Raw genomic sequence first — 13120 nt, 5'->3', positions numbered from 1 at the left:
AAACAGAAATCGAACCGAATGATTCTCTCCCCAGAACCACTTCAGTCGGCTGCCAACTGTCCCTTCTTGTGCCTTCCAGTCTCACAACCCGTGGTTTAACCTGGGAGATTGTAAACTCCAGTTTCATTCCTCATCCTTAATTTAGCTAGACAGAGCTTTGAAATGGCAACTAAATTACCTTTTGGTGAAATCAAATCTTCCCCACTAGCCTCAAGCAGAGAGGAGTCCTAGACCACAGGCCAGCTGATGGGCCCCAGCAGCTGCCAGTTGTCTCCTGGAGCCCGGAGAGGGGGCGCACTATTAAACGCTTACTCACATCCTTTGTCCCCTGCAGTTTATCCTGTAGGGGGTTACTCTCTGCACGGTCTTTTCTCTTCTGACTGCCTGCCTAGCAGGAGGCTGCTTAGGGCAGTAAAATGTTTATTACCTGTTTATTGTGTGAGTAACTGCAGTCTAGGAGGAGAAAATATTTCCCAGTTTACCTGGGGCAATGAAAATAGGATTAAGAGTTCTGAGGGCTGAGGAAGGAGCAGTATAAAACCCAGAGAATCCTATCCCATGCAGCCCTGAGAAGCCCAACTACCCCTGCATCATCCTTTCATTCTAGTCATGGTGGCTTTTCCTCGGATTCTCAGACCCGTGTCATTCACTATTATGGATTTGGCGGGTGGCTGGTATGCTAAAAGCAAGTCTTACCCCAAAGAGAGTCTGGCTCGTATCCCGGCTGGTGCTATCAAATTGCACGAAAAGACAGGTCATCGACCTGATTAATGATGACATGCACATTTGTTTCTCTTTCCTCCAAAGTAAGTTACAAACAGCTTAATTTCCACCAGTTTTGCAGTGTGAAGATTCAATAAAAATATCATGTAACAGTTCGGGCCATCCTGTGACCGCCATTTGCACTGAATTTAGCTATCATGGTTAGATAATTCATGCCTAAGATTCAAAAATCACTCTCCTAAATCTTCAATTAGTTCTTAAACATGATTCTCCTCCTGCTGTCCTCCCCTGTCCTTACTTTTTGTTCCCTTCTCAGGAGTCCTCCTGTCTTGATCATTAATGGAACAACACAGACTTTAAATCCTTTTCATGCATCACAAGACTATATACATAAAGATGTCTCAATCTAAAATACTAGGGTCCCCTAGAGTGCTGTCACTCGTAGGAGTAGGCTACAGAATCGAGCCCTAATTCCTTCTGGAGTCTATTATTGTCTCTCCATTCCTTCCTTCATTCACTGTTGATTCACTCATTCCTTCCTCCTTTTGACGACTACGGATCGAGTTCCTGTGATGTGCCAACCACAGTTCTAGGCCGGCCAGGGCTGGCTTTCTTCAAATCTTAACCGTTTGTCTTAGATTCCAGAACCGGAGAGCTTTTCTCAGAAGTGCACACTTAGAAATAATTCGTAAATGTGACTTCGTTGGAGTCCTGTTATTTGTGATTTTTCATCACATTGAACATTTCTTTTCTTGGTCATCTTCTCAGAGTCCCTATGTCAAACCTGAGGTCCGGAGCCGTCGAGGTGCTTGCATACCATCCACACAACATGACTTGGAGTGTGGGCGATTTGGCATGCATTTTATCAGTATGATATGCAAGTGGTTTTCCCAGATAATTCAGGCTCCACAAGTTCGCTTCTTGCTTTACCTGGATTGTTGTTTTTATTGATTGGGGGAGCTTCAGGATCTCCTTTCTAGTTCATTTTGCACTGGCCCATCCTCTGTTCCCATTAGCACTGAGCCTTTCAGTAATATGTTAACTGCGAGCCCCCCTCACCACCATCTATCCTGGCATTTTTTTTCTGTAATGGCAGTGATCCATACACATATATATTCTTAACCAACAGAGTAAATGCGAGGGCAGTAGAAAAAGAGCTGCGTCGACCAGCACAGGCAGGCATTTATCCCCTTGAGAACTGTGATTCCTTTGGTCCTTTAATGACATCCTTCTTTGGGGTGGAGGCACCTGAAGAACTGGGAAGGATTCAAGGTCTATGACTGAATGGACACCAAGTCAAAGAATGAGAAGACGCAACAGTCATTTAATCCCATCAGATATGGGGGTGCTTGGGATGTGGAAACCATTATCAAGATGACAGACTCTTTTACCTGTGTGCCATCAGGAGGACATGGTTAGCCAGTAAGTTTCAGAGCTGGCAATAAATCTAAGAATCCTCAAGTTTCTTGTTGGTTCTAGCCCCACCTTCTTAACTTCGGTTTTATAGACTGGTTTTCTTGATTCTTTTACAAAATACCAATAAAATTTCTGAGTGTATGCTTAGACTTTTAAAATGTTGTGCTTGAGGGCGCCTGGGCGGCTCAGTTGGTTAAGCGACTGCCTTCGGCTCAGGTCATGATCCTGGAGTCCCTGGATCGAGTCCCGCATCGGGCTCCCTGCTCGGCAGGGAGTCTGCTTCTCCCTCTGACCCTCCTCCCTCTCATGCTCTCTGTCTCTCATTCTCTCTGTCTCAAATAAATAAATAAATAAAATCTTTAAAAAAAAAATGTTGTGCTTGATAAATTAAAGCTGATTTTGTTGTATTATCATAGGGTCATAGAGCTGGAGGAAATGTAAACATTAGTTCAGGGCCGGGCCCCTGTACTGATACTTGAATCCTTTCTACAGGATCCCTGCTAAGGGGTTTTCCAACCTCCGCTTGAACACTTCTGACAATGGAAAGTTCACCAACCCATTCCATTTTGGACGGCTCATCGTTTTAGGTCTTGCTATTATACACGTAAAAGTTAATAGGAGGCCAATAATGTTAAGATAACTTCTTAAAAACGTCCATGAACTAGGTGAGCAAGAACTATACCTAAAGGACTATAATACCTTTTTTTTTCTGCTTTAGAGAGTAGGAGGAGGTTAAAGACATAGCAGTGATTCCTAAGCTTCAGTGTGCAAAAGAGTCACCCAGCGAGTTTGTTCAAAATGAAGATTCTCAGGCCCACCCCAAAGAGCCAAGTCTGGGAGAAGTCCCTGGAGTCTACATCTTCGAAGCACCTACAGCTGATTTTGGTGCCAGTGGTCTCTCTGGACCACCTAATGAAGAAACTCTGGCCTAGGCTGCAAAACTTACATCTTCTATTTCCTCAACCAGAAAATTACTTCCAACAGCTCAACGCTAAAGGCATAGTATGTAGATTAACTAGTGAATTTTGCCCATTATTTGACATTCTATAGTCCCAACTACTTATATAGGAACTAATGATTTTCCTCAATGAATCTTCTTCCCAGTTTTTGCTGATGTCACCCATCAGCAAATGCCCATGGCATCTTTTTCCTCTTCCAGGGAAGGAAAGGTCTTCTTCACTACCTGACATTTTATTTATGCATTTAGTTTCAAAATGGCTGCACGATGAGATATTTAGGAAAGATACTGCAGAAAGGGTCCCTTTATGTTGTGAGAGCTCTTTATATACAGGACCGTCAGCATGAGGCTCAATCTCAGAAGAGCGCTGAGAAACAGCTTTGATTCTTGGACCCCTCACAGCGTGCGGTTGGTCTATACAACAGCTGCCCCAAACATTCCCCAAATAGAGCCTCTTCAAAGCAGAGGGGCTGCGACCCCTCTATTTGTTAAGATATGCAGCATAATACATTGCTGTCATTTTATAAACCAAAGCTGTAACTTTGGGTGGAGAATTCATGAATGGAGAAAAGTTGGGAAAGATTCAGTGTGCTGTAGAAAACTCTCTGGTGTGGTGTCATCCTTCATGGGGGTGGGGGTCTTTATAGGAGGAGCCCTTGCCCCCTGGCCTCCTAGAGAATTTTCTAAAGCACACTGCCACAGCCACTCATTAGTCCTTTCCCAACCTCTGGGCAGCCTTTCGTACCTGATTTCTCTCCCTCATCCTGTCCTCTCACCCTTTCCACTGGGCCTATTTTGCTTTACAAATGTATACTGCAGCCATGTCCTTTCAAGAGAAACATTCTCTTATGTCATTCACTTTGTTGTGTAGCATTTTATCAGGGCCAGAAGATCTTGAGGGTCTTTGGAGTTCACCTTTGGGCCGAGGGCTATTGAGCTAATCCTAAAAAGAAGCCAGCAGTTGACTGGCTTCATTCCAGGGAAGGATCCAAAAAAGGAGGGTCGAATGTTTTATTTTTAAGAACAAAGAACAACTTTCCAACTGAGTGCCTGCCTCGCCCTCTGACACCAGGATCCTGTTCTGTCCTGCTTCAACCCAACCACCGGCAATCTCTGTCCCTCCTCCCTATCTAGCAGCTCCCTTGGGAGGCTGGGAGGAGCTTGTTACCAGGGCCACAAACAGCATAGTCCTTTTGAAAGAAAAAGTGTAAGTTAAGTACTGAAGTGGGAACTTCTTTTTTCCTTCTCCCTCCCTTGTCCCACCCGTGGGACAGTTAACTATTGGACTCCAAAGAGCTTCCTCTCTAAGCCCATTTAAGCCAGAAGTGTCCAAGGTTTTTTTTCCAATACCATTATTTACCTTATTCATATTCAGAGGTAGGGAAAATGCTTCTCAGGATGTCTCTGACTCCTCCTAAGGGAGAAAAGGAGCCTTGATGTGAAAGTTCTTCGGAATCACTCATATTTTATTGCTGGTTGATAAGCATCATATGTATATGTAGATTTTCCTGGTGATTATATTAAGTCTTGCAGTCTCCTGGAAGATAACGTCACTCAAAATGGTTTTCCTGGAAAGGCTCTTTAGGGTAGAGAATATCACAGTTGTGCCAATAGCCTTCTCCTGCGGTTACAGCACAAAATGGACGGGAGAGTACACTTCATCAAAGCAACATTTGTGCTCAGTGTCCCTGAGATGTGTCCTCGGGGGAGTGTGTTCTGCCTTTCCTCATCTGCTACTACATGAGGATTCAGAGTGAGAGGGCAGCGTCTGCCCTCCTATGGGAGAAGGGCCTGTGCCTTGCCTGCCTGCTCCCCGCTCCTGCCTGGGTCCTGGAAACCCAAGGGTTCTTTACCATCCTGGGGGCACTCCAAGCCTTTGCTGATCGCAGGGCCTCCGCTTCTGCCGAGACTTAGAATTCCTTTAGTGGATTCACCAGGAGGTGAGCTTAGGAAAGAGACCGGGCTATTCTTTCTAAACGCTGTGCTCTTACCAACACAGCCACGGCCAGGACTGGGCCCAGCCACAGCCCAGGGTTCCTGCCCCCACCATGTAGCATCATGTACACTCTGTGTCAGTACTGCCTGAGACCAAGTGAATTGAAACAGTCTGGTCCTATATGACTGCCTGGGAGGAAAGGGGGGAAAACAGGCTGTTGACCCCAGTTAAGCCGGTTGTTGAAGAATGAATGTCCAACTCTTGGTCCAAGAGAGCCACGATCACTCTCAGGCCTTGACTTCTGTCTACCGAAAGCCCATCTATCTGCCAGGAACATGGCACACTGCGGCAGAACTGGTTTCTACCTTGGCCCACCCAAGCCACCTTCTCTTCACCATTGTGGTACCAAGAGCAGCGCCAGGGTTCACATGGATATTGCTTTATTGCATAAACATTAGTAGAGCAGTTTAAGGATCTGGTCTTCCTCGTCTACACTGCTGTTGATTCATAAGGAAGTACGTACACATATCAACTAAACTAGGTGTTTGTACTTAACTGGCAGAGCCCTCACTGTTAATATGGTTAAGGCCAGATGAATCTGAGCAATAATAAATATTAACATGTGGAAATTACAAAGCAACTTGTTTCCTAGGAATCAAATATACTTTTCCAATACGTTATCTTTTACTAAAACCTGGATTGAGGCAAATAACTTAAATCTGTGGCATAAGACTATCAAAAGTATCTTTGACATGGTCCTTTATACAGAACCTATTAAAATGCTTCAGACACCAATGCTTCAGGGAAAATGATATAAGCATATTTGAATAAAGGATAGAGATAAATGGAACTTTCTATGAATGGAAATAATTCAAATGGTGGCCTATATGAATACTATCTGCTGTCATAAAAAAATGCTACATTTCAGTCAAAGCAACAAATGTTCATTTCTCTCTGGAAACCTAATAGTTTGATGTGGGTGTTCTTGGTCATCAGTGGCTTTTCTTCACTTGGCGATGCAGGAACCCAGGGTTGTCCCTCATGGGCCTCTGCCATCTTAAAGTTCCCAGAGTTCTCGGTACCCCGTTAGCAAGTAGGAGGAGGGAAATGATGGAAAAGTCATCCCCTTTCTTAAACAACTCTGGCCAAAAGGACACCTTTCACTTCTGCTTATATCCTCCCGGTAAGAACTGGTTATCTGGCCCTATCTAGACACAAGAGGTTCTAGAAACTATGGTCTCTGGCAGGGAGCCCTTTCCCAGTCATGACTTTCCACTGTGGAAAGACGAGCACTATATTTTGGGGGCAGTTAGTTGTTTCTGCCATATGGATTTGGTTGCTTGTTTATTAATTGTTTGGTACACAGGACAGTGTGCAAATTTGCAGAGGACACTTTATCACACTGAAAAGTCAAATTCACCTAATATAAATTACAAAAGATCTGATACTACGACAGCTGAGAAGTAGGCAAGTAGTAGATGAAACTCAGTATGGAGAAATGTAAAGCAGTGCTTCTAGGGAAAATAATCCAAGTTAGCTTACACTAAAGGCATGATAATATTCCTTGGGATCACATTCCATTCAGAAAGTGGACAGTGAGAGTCATTATACACTGTTCTCTAAAGACATGGATACATTGGTGGCTAGTGCAGCCAAAAAATTCACCAAAATAGCAGACACTGTCTGGTGAAGAATTACAAATATAATAAAATAATCTTGCTCAGAATTTTGACATATCCTCATCTAGAATATTACATGCCATTCTCAGGAAATAACAAGCCAGAACTAAAGAAGCTTTGAGAAGGAGCCAAGTGATCCAGGGTGGTGGTTCCTGAACATTTTGGAGTCACAGACTCCTTTGAGACTCTCTCTGACCCTTTACCTCGAGAAATGCATACACGTGCCCACACAGCATTGCACACAATTTCATGCACATCTGTGGCTAACTCGGGGTCTTCAGACCAAAGTTAAGAACCTTTGATTTAAAAAACACCATGTGAGAATCAACTTAAAAGGTTGGATTCTTTTGTCTGAATACATAAAGACTGAGAGAAGCTGTATGTAATTGAAATTTTTTAAGCCACCAAATGTGTGATTAGTACAAACATGGGCACGTTCACCATATCTTGAGGTAGTAAGACAAAAGCAGGAGAACCGCCCTGACATTTCAAAGAGGCAAATTCAAAAAGAAAAGAAAAAAAAAGCGTTACTGATTTACATGGCTGATTTCATAAGCTTATGGAATTTTATCAATTTAAGATGTGGTAAGACCAGAACTATAAATAGCTTTTAGACTTAAATGAATTTCATGGATGATAGCTCTGTGACGAGAGAGACGTTAGAGAAAATGCATTGGTTTGCTGTGTGGTCCTAACCCACCTGTCAACATAGACAGCCATCTTTCCTAACGCATCCCTCAACGTGTCCCTTGGTGCCTCCACAAGAGATTCAGTGCTGAGCTGAACGGATGGAGGGTGGGCCTGGCCCAGAGTGGAGTTGCTTGTTTCCTTGGGAAACGGAAGGATAGCAGTTCAGTTTCTGAAAGTTACCAAATGGTAGGATAATGAAATGGGCCGTAAAATAGTGATACGTGTACACAGGACATTTTTGTGACATGGGAGGGACCATGTATCATAACCCCCCGTTTTCCACACGGATATACTGAAATGCAGAGGGCAAGTGACCAGCCCAGGCTCACGGGTGAAGTCTCATGGAGTGCACCAGGTGCACACAGCCGTGGCAGGTGGTAGACCCGTGCATTGGGGGGCCGTGGCCTAGCGGGCCACGCTCCTTTCCTCCCTTCTGCTCTCCTTCTGCCGCCTGCCCTGAAGCTGGCGCTTTCACCTCAACTTGTCTTCACTTACCTCCTTGTCAAATGGAGTGAATGACTTTTGAAATCGCGCTCGAGGAAGTGGTGAGCTGGGAGTACCTGGAAAAAAACCAGACTCTGAGCCGTTGCCCATTCTGTTGTTGTATCCCTGAAGAAACAGCGGGGTTTGGTGGCTGCCTTAGATGCCAAACCTGGTTTTGTAATGGCTTCTGGTTGTTTATTTGAGAAACCACAAGTTATTAGAATTTCCCCTCACTGCCACTATCTTCGCACCTACTACTCTAATTTTTTTTTTTAAGTTTTTGTTTATTTAAGTAATCTCTACACCCAACATGGGGTTGAACTCAACGACCCTAAGGTGACGAGTCACTCGCTCTTCCAACTGAGCCAGCCAGGCACCCTGGCACCTACTCCTTCTTTTCTTTTCTTTTTTTTTAAGATTTATTTATTTATTTGAGAGAGAGAGAGAGTGAGCAGAGGGAGGGGGGAGGGAGGGGGAGAGAGAGAGAGAATCTCCAGCAGACTCCCCACTGAGTGTGGAGCCCGCCACAGGGCTCAATCGATGGACCCTGGGAGCATGACCTGAACAGAAATCAAGAGCCAGCCGCTCAACCGACTGAGCCACCCAGGTGCCCCAGCACCTACTACTTTAAAAAAACAAAAAGACTGTACACAAACAAGTTGATTGCTGAGTGCCTTACAAAACAACCAGTGATAATCACTTCTGGGGAACAGAAATAGGAAAAAAGATGAACTAAAGGGAAACACACAAATCCTTGCCCAATGTTCAGCACATAGAAAGCACTCCATAAATATTTAACTCTTTGTTGATTGAAAATATTGGGCTATGAAACTATGGGCTTTCCAAATAAAAAAGCTACGATATGATTTCCAACTTTTATCTCACGGCCTTTGCCATTTACTGCATACTCCAAAAAGCACCTTGAAATGCAAGAGGCCACCCTTAAAATAATTTAGAGGCTGAAAATATAATTATTACATTGAAGTACGTTAGCCTATGTGGCATTTCTTTAACTTTGCACTTTCAAGCCCAGTGAAGTCAAAATCAGGATAACTGGATGCCATTTTATAAAATGTTAAAACTCCAATTACACTTCCTTTCCTTTCTTATTTTAAAAACTATTTAACAGCATTATAGACAGTGTGAAAAAGAGGCAAGGGAAACGTCCATAATCCCTTCGTCCTAACACAACAAGTAATTTCATTTTTTTAATATTCCCTTCCAGATTTAGACAAATATGCATGCATATTCTTGTCCATATGCCTCACAGTTACGAGCATGGTGAACACACAATTCTGTCCATCAGCTTTGGATGTAACAAGTGAAACAAATGAGAGGGAAAAGAGAAGAACGAACAAAAATAGATAACGACCAGTTAAATGATGGCCGCACAGCAGCCCGTAGTGGGTGAGAGAGAAGGTGGGCGTCTCTCGACCTCCCAACCAGAACTGACCATCCAGGGGGACCAGTCCCAGGGCAGGCACCGCTGGTAACCTAGCAACCATTCACTTCGAGGCTGGGCCTACCCCTGCCTCCCTCCCAGCTTCTCGGGGGCTCTAGGCCACCCCCCCCCCCCGTGCTTTGTGGGCCACCCAGAAGAGAAGCAGCACTGAAGTAGGAGGATGAGCGGGGGGATGACAGCAGTGAGCCACACTGAGATCGAAAGCAAGCAGATTTCCCGCAGCCCCTACGGCTCTGAACTAGGACCCGGACATGGCTTTTACCTGCTTGAGACAGCACCGTCCCACACGAGAGGACGCAGCCTAGCGGTCTGTGCACACCGCACTTTACGGTCACGTGGAGACATTGCTCTTCTTTGCCCAGCTTTCCAGTAGAATGCTCGATAGCAAGAGCAACGACATCTTCCATCCGCCTTCAAGCTTTGCAGACTCCCAAAATGTTTCCGCATGCATTAGCTCATGTTCTCCCCACAACACGACTCAAGGAGGTCATCAGGGTGATCTTGATGAGCTCCACATTACATGAAAGGGAAATGGAGACTTGGAAAGATGAGAGAGTGTCCCAGGTCACAGGATGGAAGTGAAGTTGTTCTTGGATGCTCTGGCCATTCCGGAAAGTGTGGTAGCCTACTCTGTCCCGCAACGTACAATCACAAACACTCACCCTTGTCTGTTCTCAAGCAAGCAGCTTTGCCAAGTGTGTGACGCGAGTAAGTAGGAGCCGTTCCCATCAGGCATCACTGAGCAGGGCATGGGGGAGCGGATAAGAGAGTCTAGCAAAACGATGTTTTAAAAAAAAAAAATGTTCCTCAACCAAGATGGAAAGTTTGTTCGTCATCACAACGACAGATCCCTGTATGCAGTGTCTTTTTGGTGCTATTAAAAAATAATATATTGATTACTTGCTACTTCGGCCTACTCAGCTTTGGAAAGCTATTTCTGAAACGTGGCCAAGGTAGGAGATGGCTTCCCTCCTCTTGGCATGGTTTCTGACACACTTTTGTGGACTCTCCGAGCCTACCCTCTCCCCACTCACCCATTTCTTTGTAGGTTTAGAACAGGAGTGTATCAGTTCAGTGTTATTTTAGCAACAGAAGCCACTGCTTTGGCTATTTTTAGCCTGTCAGGTGCACTCTGCCTGCCATGAACTTGGTATATTTGAGTGTTTAATTCGTCAGCCTCTCTCATTTGAAAGGAAGCCTGTTCCAGCCCTCTGACCACCGTAGCTCCACTTTTACAGCTGCTCGTAAATTTCTGAACATGCAGAGATATCTTTAGCTGTGACTCCAGATATTTCCTGTTGAGCTGCAAGATGCAATCCTGCCAGCACACTGAGGCTAAATATACCTTCTGAGTCCAGCACTCAGCCAAATAAACAGGGGCAGCATCAACATGACTTCTTTAATCCAATGTTGAAGAGGGTTTTTTCAGTTAGATTAATTAAGCAATTTTGTTTGTTTGGGCAACTGAAGTGATTTCACCTTCCCCTGAGCTTTGAACACCTCAGCTTCATTTTCTCTCCCGATTCAAGGTCCGACCATAAGCCCAGGTAGAGACCTAGACCAGGTATGTTGGAACACCGTGCCTGTCTTAGCCCTGTACTTGGACTTGGTTCAACAGATGGCTCCACAGCAGCTGGCCCAGGGCAGCCCCTTCCACGCTCTCACAGAATCCACAAACTCTTCTCCAACTTCGCCTGGGGCTTTTAGTCATTAAGGGGAGGAGAGAGATGCCAGGATTTTTTTTTTTTTTTAAAGGAATGTATCCTTTGGGGACTTGAAAAAGGAAAAGAATGTTCAATTTTTCAGACCTCATAGGAGGCCTGTGGTAGGAGAAACCTCCTGGCGGGAGTTCTTGTCCACAAGGGATGCATTGACCTTTTTAACAGAGCCTAAAAACTTAAGTTGTTGTTCCTGGATAAGTCCAGGAACTTCATCTTGAATTAATTATTTAATCTTGAATTACTGAATCTTCAGAACCAGTTGTATACACTGAATGACAATGGTCCCTTTCTCTACAACCAAGATTAGTCAGTCCCAGGCCATCCATTGTCCAGGAAGATGGCAAGCTGAAAGAAGCTAGAGAAAGCGGTGTGAGGAAGCCTGACTTTTGCGCTTGGGACCACCAAATATGCATTTCCTCCCCATTCTTGCCCTCCTTGGGGAGGCTATGGGAAAGCGCCCAGTCTCACTCCATCAGATCAGACTCGCCTCAGAAGGTCATTTGGGTCAGTGGGGTCTACAGAGCACTGTTCATTCCCACCAGTTTTCTACCTGCCTCTTATCCAGGGTTCATGCTGGGGGCTCCAGTGTTGGCCATCAGTCTCATGATGATGCCTTCTCTGACATGGGTACACTCTCCAGAAGACCTATAGGGATGAGCCTGGGGAGGCCCAGTGAGGAAACCAGTCTGTCAACTCTCTCCTTCGCATGTCATTGTGTGGTTTATGATGCTGAATGTTTTTGTAACTCTCTGTACTTTGAGGATTTCTTGTTGGGCTGTTATTGATTGGCAAACAACCATTACTCATCAAAATTTATTAAGCAGACCAGCAACAAATACAAAGTTACTAAACAGTGGGCTTGCAAAACTAACAAAACAGGAGAACAAGAAATGCAAATGACTAATAATAGCCGCAGCTTCTCCCTTACTCTTGCTTACTAGGGCCAGGTGCTGCTCTCGGCAACATACATGTCTTCACTTAGAGAGACCTCCCAACAAGCCTGTGAGCTTGCATCCTCTCTGCCGGCATTCCTTCTTTCAGTAGAAACCTACAGTATTTATCGGGCACCTTCTACGTGCTAAGAACTGGGTTAGACGCTGGGGATACAGCAGTGAACGAGGTCGCCAGAGTTTCTGCCCTTGTGGAGCAAAGCAGACATAGGGTAATGAAACAAACAATTGCACAAACAATTCCTAGAGACCAGGGGCCAGTTGAGACTCTGCAGCTTGAGCCAGAGTCCTTCAGAGGATGAGTGTGTGTATGTGGCATGCGAGCCCTTAGAAACCCAGGCGGGACTCTGGATTCTCACCCCTCCCAGCCTCTCCAGCCCAATTTCCTCTTCTCCCATGCTCGACACTTCACCGTCCGGCAACACATGAGATTGGCCACAGGGCTGTTTCTTACCTCATTCCTTTGCTCATATTGTCCCTGCTGCCTCTAATGCTTTCCTTCACCGATCCCTATACCGTTGTTTCCAGAATCCGCTCCCCGGGGAAACACTCCCCCACCCTCCGTGCCCCAGTTAGGCTGTGTCAGTTGAACTTCCTTGCACCTCCAGGGCCCGCGCGGTGCTGATCTGTCGTTGCGCTTGGCCTCACCATTCCGCAGGGATCTGTTGCGGCTGTGTTTTCTTACGAGCCGGGGTGCTCCCTGGGTGCGCGCCGGATCCATCTTTGCTGCCTCTGTCAGGCAGTGCAGGGCCTGACGGACTGCTACCGGCCAATGCTTGCTGGCTGAATGTGCGGCTCTGCCCTCCTGCAAAGGTTAGGAATCAGGAGACTCTGTTTCACCTGATAGTAGTTCATGGGAAAAGGGGAGCCTGGCGAAGGGGGCAGTAGAGGCTGATACTGCTAGAGTAGGGAAGGGGAAGAAGAGGAGCAGTTGTGGTGCAAACCTCTCCAGCTTCCCTAGGGGATGTTCCCCCCACCCCCCACCCCCCCGCACCAGCTTCTCTTTGAACGCTTGCAGTGACCGAGAACTTGCTGCTTCATCAAGCAATCTGTTCCTCTGTCACTCTGTTGAAAAGTTCTCCCGTTTGTTAAGCAAACTCTG

General features: G+C 45.6%; 1 protein-coding gene and 1 long non-coding RNA gene across 3 annotated transcripts in view; one reads left to right on the top strand and one right to left on the bottom strand.

Moving 5' to 3' along the window:
* Positions 1-13120, top strand: part of MAML3 (mastermind like transcriptional coactivator 3) — a 397869-nt gene that overhangs the window by 343032 nt on the left and 41717 nt on the right. The gene's annotated exons all lie outside the window — the stretch shown is intronic.
* LOC135363658 (uncharacterized) lies at positions 4450-10191 on the bottom strand. The gene is made up of 3 exons (XR_010409566.1): positions 9610-10191; positions 7898-7962; positions 4450-4511 (listed from the first exon to the last, which is right to left on the bottom strand). It is a non-coding gene; the product is annotated as an uncharacterized LOC135363658 (long non-coding RNA).

This window comes from Mirounga angustirostris, unplaced genomic scaffold (genome assembly GCF_029215605.1).
Source record: "Mirounga angustirostris isolate CCGP_5_RB_7025 unplaced genomic scaffold, mMirAng1.0.hap1 SCAF_2, whole genome shotgun sequence".
Classification (NCBI taxonomy): domain Eukaryota; kingdom Metazoa; phylum Chordata; class Mammalia; order Carnivora; family Phocidae; genus Mirounga; species Mirounga angustirostris.
The sequence above is the reverse complement of the archived record's forward strand: the minus strand, read 5'-3'. Positions and strand labels throughout refer to the sequence as shown.